We start from the raw sequence: 18,372 nt of genomic DNA, 5'->3' as shown, positions 1-18,372 counted from the left end.
ATATGTGTGGGCTAGAAATCCCCCAAGCCCAATTATTCTAGATTAATTCCTATGACTAATAAAATAAGCCATTTTAATGAAATAAACAAGTCCAAGGCTTTTAATAACAATATGTCAAAGTCATGTCTTCCATAACTTGTTGTATCACATGAATGAAACTGGAATTCTTTCTTTAAATCCATCTTGAATGTTGGACTCTTGCTAGACATGTCACAAGTGGATTGCACCAATCCTTGCATTGCTTCCTTGCTCTTCTTAGCTCTCAAACTTATGATTGCCCCATTTGGAACTTGCAAGAGATCTTTAAGACTCAGTCCACCTTGGAGCCCATCAAAAGCTATGCAAGGATGGGTGGAATTCACTTGGGAAGAATCTAGCAAGAGCCCAACATTCAAGATGGACTTGAAGGATGAAGATCTAGTTTTGATTCATTTGATACAAGCTATGAAAGAGAGCAACAACATGACTTAAAGGCTTTAGACACTTGTTTAATTTATTTAAAGGACATATTTTATTAGTTTAGAATAATTGGGTTTATTCTGAGAATGACTTAAGGGCCAATTGGGAAAGTTATTATTTTGTTGAACTAGGGTTTCAAGAAGTTACTGTAGTGCAGCACTATTCTCGATACCAAAAATTTCATCTAGGGCTTTATTGATTCCCTTCTATTTCTTTATCAATTTTTTTTTTTATCTTTGAATTCAATTGTTTGATTCTCACAATTAAATATTGCTGTTTGTGATTGAATTAGTGAGAAAAGGGAAGAAATGAAAAGAAAAGAAAAGAAAAGTAAAAAAAAAAAAAAAAAAGATTGCTTGAGATTTTTCATTAAAGGGGCTGAATACATTACTATAGTAGGTATCTTGTTTTGTATTTACTGTGCCGCCCCCAAATCCCCACGCACGAACACGAGAAAATCGAGACGTCCGGATGATGACATCATGGGTCATCATCCTATCGACGTGTGCCAAGTGTGTGAAAAAGCGACGAATGTGCACGAGAAATACGCAGCGAAAAGCAAGTTAATAACTAAGTACCAGAATTTTTCTTGTTTAATACAAAGCTATTCAAAACATACATAAATAAATATTACAAGACCCAAATATAATTTTAAACTAAATACAAAACATGGCATCAGCACCCCGGCGGAGCCGCATCCTCGGGCTCAGCCTCCTCCTCCTCATCCTCGATCTCTGCACCAAAATCTACTGTACCAAAAATGGTGCCGCAAGTAAGTAAACTCCAAACACCACTAAATAAAAACATATAAAACTCAAACAATATGCATGAAATAAAACCCAAAGCATATGCGCCATAAAATATGATTTTTTTACACGCACGCCAAAAACCCATTTGGCCCACAAAAACATATCCTTAAAACCAAGCCTCGCCATTATCCCAGATAATGGCCCAAACTACCATTTTCCCAGAAAATGTATCAAAAGCCTCGAAAACCAACATCGCCATTTTCCCAGAAAATGGCCCACATCCGAAAACCATAAAAACAATCCGGTTATGCATGCACCATGATCTCCCCTAAGGATCACCCGCACACCCTGGCTCTGTGCCACACCGTAGGTAACGACTACGCATGTGACACCTAAACGAGCGATGCCCAGACTCGCACCCCGCGCGTACTTGGCCAGGCCATCCTCTAGTCCCCGCCACTCTAGGGACCACGGAGTCGACACGACAGCATTACCGTATTGTGCGATCCGGTCGTCGCCCTGCGACGACCCAAGGGATGTCACTCAGTTTTATCCACTCCCGAGTGACCAGAGGAGCTCCACCGAGATAATAACCCATCCCAGCTTGGGCTCGTGTAACACACGCACCCAAAAACCATTTACGCCAATAAAATGAGATTTTCTCAAATAAATAAAATGCACATATACCCAAAATGCAACTCACGCCACATGGCTCAAATAAAATCAAGCAATCACAAACAACCAAAACCAAGCACTCCGTCCTCAATCCATCCGACCCTCGAACTCCTCGGACTCAGTCTGGAATCAGCCAACCAACAACAATAATTTATTGTAAGAGCAAAATATATTTAAATCTAAAAGTAGGGTTTGGAAAATACTTATAGCGCTATACGGTATTTTTAGAAAGCTTGCGGTGTTGCAAACAGCGGAAGGAAAGCAACGTAACAGTGAAAATTCACTGTGGCCGTGGGTTGTAAAATACCCACTTTTTGAACGAGGACAAACCAAGGCTTGGGATTGATAGGGAATGGCCTTGAGATATTTATGAAGCTAAGGGAAATGAGTTTTGGCCGTGGGTGGTGGTGGAAATGGCGGTCGAAGGCCAAAAAGGGTCTGAACGGAGTTGAGCTCGTGGGAGCTGCTCCGGCAAAGGATCGAGGCCGAAAATAGGTGGTTTAGGTCGGCAAGAGCTAGGGGAAGAAGCTGTGAAAAGATGGTGGCCGGAGGTGGTGCGACGGCACCGAAAATGGTGAAAAACCGTATGGCTTAGAGGAGCTCGTGGCTCGGATGGAGGTGAAACTTGGTGGGGATGTTCACCGGTGAGAGGGGAAGAAAACTGGGTAGGTGGTGTAGGCCACACCACCGACGAGTGGCGGTTCTGGGCTGCAAAAGCAACCGGCGACAGGGGCAAAAGTAGAGCAGGTGCAGCGACTTTCGGCGGCTCTTGAAGGCTAATGGCTAGTCCGATGGCTCTGAAAATTGGTGGAGATGATCTCTGGTGGAAGGGGAAGAGAATGGTGGTGACGGTGCACTAAAAGGTGGCCGGACGGCGGAGAACTGGGCTGACAAACAGGCAGCGACGGAAGGAAAAAAAAAAGGCTGCTGCGTACGCGGGAGAGGAGGAAGAAGAAAGAAAAAGAAAAGGAAGAAAAAGAAGGAAAAAGAAAGAAAAATAAAGAAAAGAAAAGGGAAAAGAAAAAGAGAAAAGAAAAGAAATGAGGTCCAATCCTCACTCTGGAAACCAAAAACAGATCCGCCGAAAACGATATTAAAAACCGTAAAACGACTAAAATAAATTAAATACCACCTCAAATAAATTAAAAACCAATTAAAACACATTAATTTAAAATAAATAAACTAATATATTAATTAAATTAAAAACAACCCTTCAGTGAAAATACACGTAAAAGCGGGTCATCACATCCTCCCCCCTTAAAACAAATTTCGTCCTCGAAATTTGCAAGATCAACTACTAACTTAAATCAAGCCACATAAGAGAGGAGGAATGCAATGCAAGACACGGTAGATATTGTCAATCTGAAAAATGGTAATAGCTTCACTGTCAACGGACAACGTCTAAAGTCATTTCTGAAGGTCTTTGATCCACATGATGAGATCTTGCTTGTGCAAGACCCCAGGGAAGTGTTTTAAGTTGTTTTTCCTTCTTTACTTGCTTTGTTTTTATTTGTTCGTTTGCTTTGATTTTATATTTCATGTTGATTGTTTGTTTTGCTTGCTTTGTTCTGTGCACTTTGTTTTCTTTCGTTCGATTCATTGAGGACTATGTCTCTCACTAGTTGGGGGGTAGCATGTGTGCACACATATATAAAAAAAAATAAAAAAAAAATAAAAAAAAAATTGGATCCGTCTGTGACCTGACAAGTGTAGCTGGAGATTTGAAAAAAAATCGTCTGATGTTGTTGACAAACGAGATTGAAGGCTCCGAGTTTCTAAGAAATGTCATTTTCACCGAAAAAAAAAATCACATTACTCTTTGACTTGGATGATAGCTCGTCTGGTTCTTTATGCTATCTCTATAAAATCAGTCCTGAAGTTCATCCAATCTGCATCAAGTTTTCTTCTCATCTCTATAACTCATCTGCATTCTTTCAACATTCTCGTTTTAAGCCTTCTATTCTTTTGTCAATGGCTCATTCTTCTAACATTTCTCTAAATCCATCCATGAGGCATTCTGCATCTCAACCTCCTGTCCTTTCTGCAACTACCATTGGTGCCATGTTGCAACAAGAGAATAATAGTTTGGCTAATAAGTCAGACTCCGATGCTATCTACGACTTGGTGAGTCTTGGGACTCGCTACTCATCCTCTATTGTTGCTTTTTCCCAGCAGGTACAAGCCAAAAACCATGAGGTTGAAAGGCTTAAAGAACAAATTGTTGTTCTTCAACGAATTGTTCAAGAGTCTCACACAAGGGAAGGAATCATTCGGCAGAAGAATAAACAGTTGAAATCTCTATTAGATTCTTCATTCTGCTTGCCAGTTCCCATGGATAGGGATGACATGATATTGTATGAAGAGAATGAGCGTCTCAAACATGAGGCTAAGAACCTCAAGTTTATGTAAAAAAAAAAAAAAAATTCTTTTACTTTCTTGCTTGTTTTGCATTTTGAATTAATTTCTGATTCTTCATTGTATATACCGTATTTGTTTGTTTTGTTTTTCTTTCTTTTGCTTTTTGTGTTTTTAACTTTGACAGAAATCTACTCCTTGTGTACGCTCGAATATCTTAGGTGAACTTTTTCCTCTCTGTTTTATCATTTTCGTCTCAATATATGTTCTACAGTGTTTATCTTGCTCCAATTCATGTCTGTATAACATACATCATCGAATATTCAATTGATGAACATTGAGGACAATGTCGCATTTAGTTGGGGGGAGGGTTTTCTGTTAAAAATGTGTTAAAATTCTGTTAAAAATGTGTTAAAAAAAAATTCTTAGTACCTAAAAAAAAAACAAAAAAAAAAAATTTGTGAGGTGCATTGAAACATAAACGATTAACACACACTTCTGGCATGTTTGTTAGATTTGTGTATCTTGGTGGAATAGTTGAGCGGAATTATTTTGTGAAGATTTATTTTCAACCTTAAGCATAGAACATGACTTATGATGCCTCATATTTTGTTGAGGAGTGATTTGAAACACCGGGATGCGATATTTACAAAAATGAGAATTAGTATGATTTATATAGAATGAAGGGCAAGTTTTGAAAGAACATTTTGCACATACTTACACTTGTAGTGTTCTTCATTAATGTTCATTGATTTAAAAAAGGAGAAGTAAACTGCAGGACTACCAAGCCTTATATATAAAAAAAAAAAAAAAAAAAAAAAAAAAAAAGAAAAGAAAAGAAAAAGATCGTGTAAGTTTTCCTAAATAAAGGGCTAGAAACAGTTACCCAAAACTTTGGGGGTTGAATGATCAACCTTTAAACAGAGTTGGCATGAAAACTGCTAGTCCCTTAGGCTTTGAGGTAGTTAGAATCAATAATGATTAATCTTAAGGTCGAAAAATCCTATGATAAATCATGTTTATTAGTGAGGAACATACAGAGGTTTAGCCACACACACATATCTGAGTTCTAAGACATTTGCCCCAATTCTATGTGAACAATTACTGAGACTTTCCTTGTGGATACAACTCATGGTGTTGAGTAGTCACGAATCAATTTTTTTTGTGAGAATTCAGAATTATGTTTGATTGTTTTTGTTTGAATTTCGAGCTTTATGTAATGTTCATCTCAATTAATTTTCACTATTTTGCTCAAGGATTAGCAAAATGCTAGTTGGGGGGGTGTGATTGAGCTGAAATATTGCACATTTTAGCTATTTAAAACCAACGTATTTTAAATTCATCATGACATTATTATTGGTTTTAAATGGAAAAATGGTTAAAATGAATAAATCAAAGTTGTGATTTTAATTGATTAAAAGCATGAATTTCTACTTGAATTCTACCAACTATTGATTACTGTGCATTCTAGTCCATAATTTTTCTTGCTTTCCATTATCATTTGCATTTGTACCATTGTTTTTCTTGTTCTTCATGTTCATAAAGTTTCTTGAGCTATCTTTCCATCTTTTGGGTTCAATTCATGAACCTCAAAAGATAGAAGCACTTCTTGCCATCTTTGAATGGAAGTTGCTCAAGCTAATTTTTCATTTGTGTTATTTTGTTGTTGAGTGTTTTCTTTTTTTTAATCTCCATCTCCATTTTTCATGCATACCATGGTTCATTATGTTCATGCCTTGTTCATACTTTGTCTTGAGCTTTCCCACCATTCAAACAATCCCAACTCAATCTAACCTCATACACGGCTACACCAATCACCCCACAAATCCACCAACTCATTTCCAACCTACCTAAATTATACATTAATTGAAAGGCTGCTTGTTTGGCTTAACTTACATCGGTTGGTGCAGCTAAATTAAGGTGAGGAACATGTGAAGAAGTTGGTGCAATCAAAGGCTGCTGCTGTCCATGCAAAGTTAAAGTCTAAAAAGGGAGGTGCCATGCATTACTTGACTTGTGGAGTTGGTGGTGATTATTAATGAAGAGCCGTGAATTGGAGGAATGAGTTTGCAACTTGGGGCAGCTATTTATATATATATATATATTGCTGGATGTGAAAAAGAAAGAAGAACCGTGTAGGAGTTTTTAACAAAGAGAGGAGAAATCGGTGGAAATTCATTGAAGCTTGACATGTATAAAGAAGAAAATATAGAGAAACATGTGCTGAAATTATAATGCATGATGTGCTGGAATTAAAGTATGTTGTGTGCTGAAATTGAAGAAAATAAATTGAAGAAGTCGGCTGGAGAGGCAATGAAGAAACCGTGTATGAATTTGCATGAAGTTAGTCAACAAGTTAGGCAAGAAGTTAGGCAAAAAGTTAGGCAAGAAGTTAGGCATGAAGACTTGGTTGTTTGGTTTGAATTAAGAAACCAATTGAATAAAATAAGAGAGGAGGAATGCAATGCAAGACACGGCAATTAAGAGAAATGCAAGAGGCGGCTGAATTGTGAAACAAATTGAGTGTGAATGCAACAAGAAGTGGCCGAAATTAAGGTGTGAATGCAAAAGGTGGCTGAATTAAAGTGTGAATGCAAGATTGAAGTGTGAAACCAATTGAATGAGAGATGAACTAGCCAAGATGTTCGGCTATAAAATGGGTGCAGTCCGAAGCTTACAAAGAGAACAACTAGGACAACTCAAACTTAGACAAACACAACTCAACACACACAATTTTCTGCTATGTACTTGAAAGAATTAGCTCCTTTTTGTTTTAAGAAATTTTGTTTCTCCTTTTAGTTTCAAAGCTTTGTTGTTTTAGCATTTTTATTAAGTGTATTAAGATTTGTTCTAGACTTTTATTTCATTAAGAGTAATACCTTAATATTAAGTGTGCTAGTTTGTTTCATTACTAGTTTATTTCATGTAACAATAAAAGAAATTGTTTTAGAAGTTTTAATTAAGTGTGCTATTTTGTTTCATGCAACAAAAAGAAATTATTTTAGAAGTTTTAATCAAGTGTGCTATTTTGTTTCATGCAATAAAAGAAATTGTTTTAGAAGTTCTAATTAATTGTGTTACCTTAATTTATTGCAAGAAAGGTTTGGTTTTAAGGTTTTGTTTTTGTTTTTGATTTTTTTGAACATCATACGTGGAGAGCAGAGGAATTGTTATAGAGTTTTTATTAAAGGTTTAGAGATTAATTTTCAAGAGTGATACGTGAGAAATTGTTCCTTTTTGTTTCGAATTTCAATTGAATAGTGAAAGGAAGTTTTCGTTTAGACTTTTCGTTCCCTATTTTATTTAACTTCAGTTTAAAGTTTATAGAATACTTTTGAGCTTCTGTTTACTTATTTCGTGTTATTTATTTTTCTTACTTCTTTAAGTTTTCATTTAATAGTGATTACAATTGTTGTGTTATTTTAAGGATTTGTGATTTAATTACAAAGATGAATTCTAGAATCTTGGTTTTGGGCATTTTCAATTTTCAATTCATGCTTTGTCAATTACTTTCTAATTTAGTTTAATGCTTAAGTTAGTTTTGTTAATTTCTAAGTTTAATTTATTAGTCATTTACATTCCAATCCAACAAACAAAAAAATCAAAAGACATGAATCTAGTCCATGACTAGTACCCTTTTCCATCCATTGCACATACCATCATTTTATTTTCTCTTTGTGAAGTTTTTCACGTTTTTTTCAACGAGTTTAATTTTAAGCAACTTTCCCTGAGGAGACGATTTAGGAATTTATTCCTAATTATTACACGACATCCTCCTGCACTTGGGATAGCATTAGTGCTACTCATTTTTGAGTGAGTCAAGTTTTTGGCGCCATTGCCGGGGATAGTATTTTAACTTGAATTTAAACTCGTTATTATTATTATTATTATTATTTTATTTTTTTGCTTCTCTAAACTGATGTTTCATGTCATGGGTAAGAGACACTTCAAATAGGTTGCTTCGAGTCACATCGAGTGTTGAGAGTAGTATACACAGCTTGGAGATAGATAGCTCATCTGTCTTTTCTTTGAGTGAACCAGGTGACGAAATTGAAATTAAATCAGAAAACATGGCTGCACCTGCGCCACGCACTCTTAAGGACTATTTGCAACCCACTTGTACCACTACACCTTCATGCATAATTTTTCCTGAAAATGCACCAAATTTCTCTATCAAGCATGGCATGATGTCAGTGATACCTCAGTTCCACGGGATGGATTCTAAGAGTCCTTACCAGCACTTGACGGATTTTGAGCTGGCTTGTGCTACTTTTATCACTAGGGCTGTTACTAGACTTCGTTTATTTCCTTTTTCTTTAAAGGATAAAGCGAAGATATGGTTTAACTCTTTGAGACCTAATTCCATTTCTAGTTGGTCTGACATGCAGCATGAATTCTTACAGAAATTTTTTCCTTTTCAGAGAACTCAATTTTTGCAGGAGCAGATCAGCCAGTTCAATCAGAGACCTGATGAGACCTTTCAGGCCAGTTGGGAAAAATTTAAGGATTTGGTGAACATTTGTCCACATCATGGTTTTCAATCCTGGAGGCTGGTGAGCTATTTTTACACTGGTCTCACTCCGGAATGCAAGCAATTTGTTCAGACAATGTGCAATGGGGAGTTCTTCAGCAAGGAACCTGATGAAGCATTATCATTTTTCGACTACCTTGTTGAGAGCGCACAACAATGGAATACTCGTACCGATCGAGTTCCATTAACAGCACAGCCACTGAGGGCTATTTCTGGAGGGGGCAGATATGAGCTCAAAGGAGACACGGATGTTCAAGCCCGAATAACTGCATTGACTAGAAGAATGGAGGTCATGGAAATGGAAAAGGTAAAGGCTGCGAAAGTAGCAGAGGCATGTTCTATATGTGCTGATTCAAACCATAAGATCCAAGACTGCCCGATTATGCCAGTATTTCAAGAAAGTGGGTCTGAGCCAATGCAATCAGCTAACTGGGTTAATAGAGCATAGAATCAGCCTTTCTCCAACACATATAATCCGGGGTGGAGAAATCACCCAAATTTCTCATGGAGAAATGATCAGCCTGGTCTGTCCCCACCACCTCAGCAGCAGCCATTTAATCAAGGTGCTCCTCAGCACCAGTATCCGCCATATCAAAATCCTCAGAGCTATCCTTATGTAGCTCCTCCTGGATTTCAGCCTCATGTAGCTGCACAAAGTCCTCAACCTTCATCATCTGCCAAGAAGACTCTAGATGACAGTATGGCACAGATGGCCAATACACTTCAGCAATTCATGCAGATTCAGGCCACCACAAATAATCAAAATACTCGGGCCATAAATGAGTTGCGTGGCACTGTTAATAAGATGAACACAACCTTGAGCACCCTTGAGAAAGGGAAATTTCCTGCACAGCCTCAGCCTAATCCTCAAGTATACAGACAACAATAATATCAAGTGCATAATGTCTCAGGAGACGTTATTAAGACAGCAAAAGCTGTTCTTACTTTGAGAAGTGGGAAGGAAGTTCCCCGACCTGAGATGACCATAGACACAGAGGTAATTGCTCCTACGCCTAAAGATGCAGCAGAGACGGATGAAGCTGAAAAAGAACCAGAGGTAGCAAGACCAGAACAGAAGAAGCCTGTGAGTGCAGATCCACAAGGGTGGCCACATCCACTAATTCCTGAAAAGTGGATATCCGATGGCTGACCACCATACGGCGTATATCAGGGCGTAGTCCCTCCTGAAAACGATCAGCTCGCATCTCCTCTGTGGCGATAAGGTGGGGAGCAAATCGCCCAAGTTCTATAAACCTTCGGGCGTACTGTTCCACTGTCATGCCTCCTTGAACCAAATTTGAGAACTCTCTTGCCTTTTGTTTCCTTACCGATGCGGGAAAGAAGCGGTCATTAAATTCTTTCTTGAAGGGTTGCCAGGTTACAGCGGCGAATGAACCCAACTCTACTTCTAGCATCACCCTCTTAGTATCCCACCAATCAAAAGCGGTGCCTTGCAACAGATAGTTGGCGTAGAGTACCTGTTGCGCCTTGGTGCAACCACACACCTCAAAAGTTCTTTCCAGATCCTTGATCCACTTTCCAGCTTGAAGCGGGTCCTCTTCTCCAGTGAAGTGTGGGGTCCTATGCCCCAGAAAGGGCTCATAGGTGCATCCGGCTTGCAGCATGCTGCTAAATCCTCCCAGGTAAAGCCAAGGCCCTCCCTGATATGGCCAAGGACCTCCTGGTTGCGGCCAAAGTCCTTCTTGTTGCAGACAAGGCTCTCCTTGTGGCGGCCAGGGACCCCCTTGTTGTGGCCAAGGTCCCCCTGGTTGTGGCCAAGGCCCTGTCTGTTGTGGCCTAAAATTTTGCCGCATAAACTCCGTCATCTGCCGTATGGCTTGGGCTATGGAGTCATCTCTTGATGTATTGTCCCGTGGCTCCTGAGTAGATTTCTTTGGCCTCCCAATTTTCCTGCCACCACAACCCTTGACCCCCTTTCAGAAAATAAAAACAAATAAAACCAACAACAAACAAAAACAAAACCAAAGACCAACACCACATCACACAAAACAAAAGAAACCAATTTGCAAAAACATAACTAAATAAATAAAAACAAACGAACAAGTTCAAACAAATAAAGCAAATAAAACAATTTAAATAACTTTACTTAACATAAATTTTAAAACACAACTTTAAAAGCATTCTGGTACTACCTACGGGACATGTGGTTTTACCCAGAGCCAAACCGCTCTGATACCACCTGTGACGCCCCCAAATCCCCATGCACGAACACGAGAAAATCGAGACGTCCGGATGATGACATCACGGGTCATCATCCTATCGACGTGTGCCAAGTGTGTGAAAAAGCGACGAATGTGCACGAGAAATACGCAGCGAAAAGCAAGTCAATAACTAAGTACCAGAATTTTTCTTGTTTAATACAAAGCTATTCAAAACATACATAAATAAATATTACAAGACCCAAATATAATTTTAAACTAAATACAAAACATGACATCAGCACCCCGGCAGAGCCGCATCCTCGGGCATAGCCTCCTCCTCCTCGACGGGTGCCAAGTGTGTGTAAAAGCAACAAATGTGCAAAAAGAAACATGCAGTGGATAGCAAAGTCATATAACTAAGTACCAAATTTTTCTTGTTTAAATATAAAGCTGTTCAAAACATACATAATAAAATATTTCAAAACACAAATATAGATTCAAACCAAACTACAAGCTTAAACTTCAACTCAAAACTCTGGCGGAGCCGCATCCTCGGGCTCAGCCTCCTCCTCCTCCTCGAACTCTGCACCAAAATCTACGGTACCAAAAATGGTGCCGCAGGTAAGTAAAATTCAAACACCACTAGATAAAATCATATTAAAACTCAAACAATATGCATGAAGAATGCCAATGCACGAAACTCATAAAACCATATTTTTCCACACACGCCAAAAATCCCATTTGGCCCAAAAACATATCCTTTCCAAATATCACTCCAAAAGTCACATTCGGCCCATATCCAACTCAATCCATTAACCAATTAATCCGTATGCACCATGACCTCCCCTAGGGGTCATCCACATACCCTGGCTCCTGTGCCACACCGCAGGTAACGACCACGCGTGTGATACCTACGCGTTCGTAGCCAAGCATCCTCTAGCCCTCGCCAGCGAAGGGCCACGGAGTCGGTGAGTAGAGCGATGCCCAGTTTCGCGCTCGGCGCTTTGGTAGCCAAGCATCCTCTAGCCCCTGCTCCCGTCGTCGCCCAGCGACAACTCAGGGGATGTCACTCAGTATATTACGCTCCCGAGTGACCAGAGGAGCTCCACTGAGATAATAACCCATCCCGGCTTGGGCTCATGAGACACACGCACCCGAAAATCGATTTGTGCCAATAAAACAGGATTTTCTCAATTTAAAATAAAATGCACATGTATGCAATATGTAATGCACGCCTCATGGCACAAATGACAAACCAATCACAAACAACCAAAACCAAGTACTCCGTCCTCAATCCATCCAACCCCCGAACTCTTCGGACTCTGTCCAGAATCAACCAACCAGCAGATAAATATTCATTGTAAGAACAAAATACATTTAAATCTAAAAGTAGAGTTTAGAAAATACTTACAGAGCTATACGGTAATTTTTGAAAGCTCGCGGCGTTGCAAACGGCGGAGGAAAAGCAATGTAACAGTGTAATTTACAGTGTGGCCGTGGGTAATAATTTACCCACTTTTGAACGGGGACAAACCAAGGCACGAAATTGATAGGGATTGGTCTTAAGATATTTATGAATCTGAGGGAAACGAGTTTTGGCCGTGGGTGGGGGTGGAAATGGCGGTGGAAGGCAAAAAAATGGGCAGAACGGAGTTGAGCTCGTGGGAGCTGCTCCGGCAAAGGATCGAGGCTGGAAATGGGTGGGTTAGGACGGCAAGAGGTAGGGGAAAAAGCTGTGAAGAGATGGTGGCCGGAGGTGGTGGGACGGCGCCGGAATCGGTGAATAATCGTGTGGCTTGGAGGAGCTTGTGGTGGCTAACGGTGGCTCGGATGGAGGTGAAACTTGTGGGGATGTTTACTGGTGAGAGGGGAAGAAAATTGGGTGGGTGGTGTAGGCCATGCCATCGGCGAGCGGCGGTTCTGGGCTACGAAAGCAATCAGCGACAGGGGAGAAAAACAGGGCTGGTGCCATGACTTCCAGCTGTGCGTGGAGGCGAACGGCTGGTCCGATGGCTCTGAAAATTGGTGGGGATGATCTCTGGTGGGAGGGGAAGAGAATGGTGGGGGTGGTGCACTACACGGCGGCCGGATGGCGGTACACCGGGCGGTCAAAGGGACGGTGAGGGTAAGGAGAAAAGAGAAGGAGCAGCGCGCGGGGAGAGAGGAACTGGGGAAAAAGAAGATTAAAAAGAAAGAAAGGAAAGAAAAGAAGGAAAAGAAAAAGGAAAAGGGAAAAGGGAAAAGAGAAAAGAGAAGAAATGAGGTCCAATCCTCACTCCGGAAACCAAAAACCAATCCGCCGAAAACGATATTAAAAACCGTAAAACGACTAAAATAAATTAAACACCGCATCAAATAAATTAAAGCCAATTTAAAATACAATAATTTAAAATAAATAAACCAATATATTAATTAAATTAAAAACAACTCCTTCAGTGAAAATACACATAAAAGCGGGTCATCACATCCTCCCCCCCTTAAAACAAATTTCGTCCTCAAAATTTGCAAGATCAACCATCAAGGCCAAAAAGATACAAGATACAACTCTGAACCTAATTGAGAGATACATACCATCAACAACTCCCAACAAACCCAAAGGTTATTATCTTCACACCAGAAACTACTAATATCAACGACGTCTCTTTTTACCTTCCAAACTTTCATCCCATTCCAGCTTTGGTAACCTAATAGCCACTTCCAAAGTTAACCATCCATAAACCAAATTGCACGACCAAAAGATTAATCTCCCATTAAAACTTTGAATCACTACTAATTCTTCAAAATCGATACAAAATTTGAACTTCTAAGTATCTCCAAAAATCATGCTTTCGCGCACACTCTGATAACTCACCAAAATACATAAAGGCTATATCCTCAAAAATTAATATCATGAAGTATAAGCTCAATCCACACCTAATCACAAGAAAAGCTTTACCACCTTTCCATAGAAAATCATATACCTCCAAAAAACCACAAATCTCCACTCATTCCTCAGTTGGCCATCGCTACCCTAAACGAAAACCAACATTCCGCAAAAATACATCCATTGATTGATGACGGAAGCCAGTACTAACCAACCTCTAGGCCCCAATTTGAAAATACATAACATCATCCCAAAATACACCTGTCACTCATAAAGATAAGGAACATCTCCAAAAGGCCCAAGTCCTTCCCAGCCAACCAAGGAGAGCGCCTATAACCTCTATCCGATATCCCACACTTCAAGCTCGTTACCTATATTTTGGATAACATTTAATCTTGCAATAATTGACTTCACCTAGACATAATCAAAACGCTCTTGGTAACTCACCCACCTACTTGTATTCTCAAAAACTTTAGTTTTAGCACAATTAATTCCTTCAATAGCACTTCACAAAAACATCTCAAGACAGGCCATACTGTTTAAATCTTCAATCCATCAAAACTATTAAACAACACTCATAGATCCTAATGCCTTATTACTTCACACGTATGATTATGCTACCCACCGTTGGTGCGTAAGTTTCAACTTCCAAGATTTCCAAGATTACATACCACACATGATGACCTAACATCTCTTTTCAAGTTAAATAACCATATCCCCAATTCTCTCAACTGGATACTTGATCTCCAAAGAAAAGTATACCCTCACCAATTTAAATTCCTATGACTTCAAGTCGCAATTAATTCTCAAGATAAACACAACAATCGTTTCAAACCATCATCCCAATGGGTAACCCGCTTCGACTGCACATTCCATTCAACTTACCAAACAACTTAAAGCCAAAATCTCTTGAATTTAATATTACCACACAGATTCCTCTTCAACTCCTACCAAGCCAAAAATAGATGAGACTAGGACCCACACTCCCCGGAATCCATACACACTTACCATTACCACTCATCGATCTCATGTACTCTTAGCCAACACCAAAAATCATTCAAACGTACGAGTGATCCATTATCACATTTCCATCACCTGGACTTATATCCTCAGCTCAACAAGAATCATTCCTGAATCTACTCAACTTATATCCTTAAATCAGCAACTAGCCATTGCTTAAAGTTTGGTACCGAGGATGACCTTAAACCTGCTAAGAATCTATTCCCAAAAGCCTACGGATCATAAAGCCTCAAATTCAATCGTATTCAACACCAACACAAAATCTACTATTTCCAACACCCTGATGGACCTATATCTTTCGAATCGATAGAATCATTTCTTAAAATCTGCCACTACAACCTCGAGTCAACAATAATTATTTTCTAAACTAGCTCGATATCTTCAATCCTCAAAGAAATACACGAACTAGATCATTACCTCCAATCCTTAAAGGAATCTACTCTAGAAAATTTTCATATTAATAACTCAACTCCAATTAACCCCATTTTAATGGTTACAAACTAATCACTCACTAGAGTAGATCATACTACAACACTAAGTCTATAAAACTAAGAACTCAATTCTTATTATAAATCAGTCCTTCAGCTCTGCAATTCTAAAACCTTAAATCAAATAAGAATCATCTTCCAGAACTTCTAAGATCAAAGAACTTACATCCCATAATAGAACAATCGACTCCCAAATCTTTCAAATTCTAAAACATCAATAGATAATAAATCATTTTCTGAAATTCTCAAGATTGGTGGCTTTAATCCAAAACATTCACCTTAACAACTTGTAAAATCTAAAGCCCCAATTGCCACCAATTTACTCATCCAAATCATGAAATCTACAACTCAAAATTTAATTATTCCCCCCCCCCCCCAAAGCTTGTCGAACCTAACACCTTAATTACCATAAACTTATTTTCCTAAAATCTATAAGGCCCCAAACTTTAAAACTTTGCTGAAACTTCATAAAATCTAACATCGAAATTTTGTTGAACTTACAACCTACTACGTTATAGACCATTATCATAAACTCCACGAAACCAAAGAACTCAATTATTCTACTTCCCTAAAAGATCACCCAGATCATGCCATTCTCTCCAAGCCTCGATAATATATATATAAAAAAAAAAAAAACCACACAAGGCGTTCATCACGAAAGATTAGATTAGACCCATACCTGCCATGACTCCAGCATTCTGAGTTGCTGGTGCCTCATCATCAACATCTCCGGGTGTAACAGCATAAACCCGGGCTTGCACTGCTTGTCTTGGATTTTTTCTTCCACCGGGTCTACCTCCATTGCTTCCTTGAACTCTGACGGGGCACTCAAGAGCAATATGTCCTACTTGGCCACATCGATAACACTGGGGTCCACCACTCAGCCGACACTCAACCTCATGAGCTCTATTACAAATTCCACAAATTGGCACCCTTCCTCCCATACGAACACCTGAGGATGCTTGTGGTCGGGTCCCGGTCCGCTGAACAAATTTTTGAGGTGAACCCGAGCTACTTCCTTCACCAGAAAAACTCTGCCTCTTATGTCCTGGAAGGGAGCCCATACTCAAACTATTCTCTCGCTCCACAAGAGTGGCCACATCCACTAAATCCTAAAAAGTGGATATCCGGTGGCTGACCACCATACGACGTATATCAGGATGTAGACCCTCCTGGAAATGCTCTGCTCGCATTTCCTCTATGGTGATGAGGTGGGGAGCAAATCGCCCAATTTCTATAAATCTTCGGGCATACTGTTCCACAGTCTTGCTCCCTTGGACTAAGCTTGAGAACTCTCTTGCTTTTTGCCGCCTTACAGAAGCGGGAAAGAAGCAATCATTAAACTCTTTCTTGAAGCGCTGCCAGGTCACAGCGGCAAAAGATCCCAACTCTGATTCCAACATTACTCTCTTTGTATCCCACCACTCAGAAGTGGTGCCTTGCAACAGATAGCTGGCATAGAGTAATTGTTGCGCCTCAGTGTAACCACACACCTCCAAAGTTCTTTCCAAGTCTCTGACCCACTTTCCAGCTTGAAGTGGATCATCTTCTCCAGTGAAGTGTGGAGTTCTATGCGTCAGAAAGCGCTCATAGGTGCACCCAGCTTGCACCCCTCCACTAGGCCCTCCAGGTAGTAGCCACGGCCCTCCTTGTTGCCAAGGCCCTTCTTGTTGTGGCCAAGGACCTCCTTGTTGTGGCCAAGGCCCTCCTTGTTGTGACCTAAAATTCTGTTGCATGAACTCAATCATCTGCCGTATCGCTTGGGCTATAGAATCAGCTCTTGGTGTATTGTCCCGAGGCCCTTGAGTAGATTTTCTTGGTCTCACCATCTTCCTATGACCACAACCTTTGACCCCCTTTAAGAAAAACAAATAAAACCAAAAACCAAAACCAAACCACACAACAAGAACCAAAAAGAAACCAGCATGCCATAACATAACTAAATAAATAAAACAAGCAACAAGCATCAAACTAATAAAACAATTAAAACATGTCAAATAGCAACTTCACTTAAAATAAATTTTTAACACACAACTTTAAAAACTTCTAGTACTACACCTACGAGACATGTGGTTTTACACAGAGCCAAACCTCTTTGATACCACCTGTGACGCCGCCAAATCCCCCACGCACGGACACAGGAAAATCGAGACGTCCGGATGATGACAACACAGGTCACCGCCCTATCGACGAGTGCCAAGTGTGTGTAAAAGCAACAAATGTGCAAAAAGAAACACGCAGCGGATAGCAAAGTCATATAACTAAGTACCAGAATTTTTCTTGTTTAAATAAAAAGCTGTTCAAAACATATATAATAAAATATTACAAAACACAAATATAGATTCAAACCAAACTACAAGCTTAAACTTCAACTCAAAACTCTGGCGGAGCCGCATCCTCGGGCTCAGCCTCCTCCTCCTCCTCAAACTCTGCACCAAAATCTACGGTACCACAAATGGTGTCGCAGGTAAGTAAAATCTAAACACCACTAGAAAAGCATATTAAAACTCAAACAATATGCATGAAGAATACCAATGCACAAAACTCATAAAACCATATTTTTCCACACACGCCAAAAATCCCATTTGGCCCAAAAACATATCCTTTCCAAATATCATGCCAAAAGTCACATTTGGCCCATATCCAACTCAAACCATTAACCAATTAATCCGTATGCACCATGATCTCCCCTAGGAGTCGTCCGCACACCCTGGCTCCTATGCCACACCGCAGGTAACGACCACGCGTGTGATACCTAAACGAGCGATGCCCAGTTTTGCCCCCCGCGCGTTCGTAGCCAAGCATCCTCTAGCCCTTGCCAGCAAAGGGCCACGGAGTCGGTGCGTAGAGCGATACCCAGTTTCGCGCCCGACGCGTTCGTAGCCAAGCATCCTCTAGCCCCCGCTCCCGTCATCGCCCAGCGACAACTCAGGGGACGTCACTCAGTATATTACACTCCCGAGTGACCAGAGGAGCTCCACCGAGATAATAACCCATCCCGACTTGGGCTCGTGAGACACACGCACCTGAAAATCCATTTACGCCAATAAAACAGGATTTTCTCAATTTA

Source organism: Carya illinoinensis, chromosome 7 (genome assembly GCF_018687715.1).
Source record: "Carya illinoinensis cultivar Pawnee chromosome 7, C.illinoinensisPawnee_v1, whole genome shotgun sequence".
NCBI classification, from domain to species: Eukaryota; Viridiplantae; Streptophyta; class Magnoliopsida; order Fagales; family Juglandaceae; genus Carya; species Carya illinoinensis.
The sequence above is the reverse complement of the archived record's forward strand: the minus strand, read 5'-3'. Positions refer to the sequence as shown.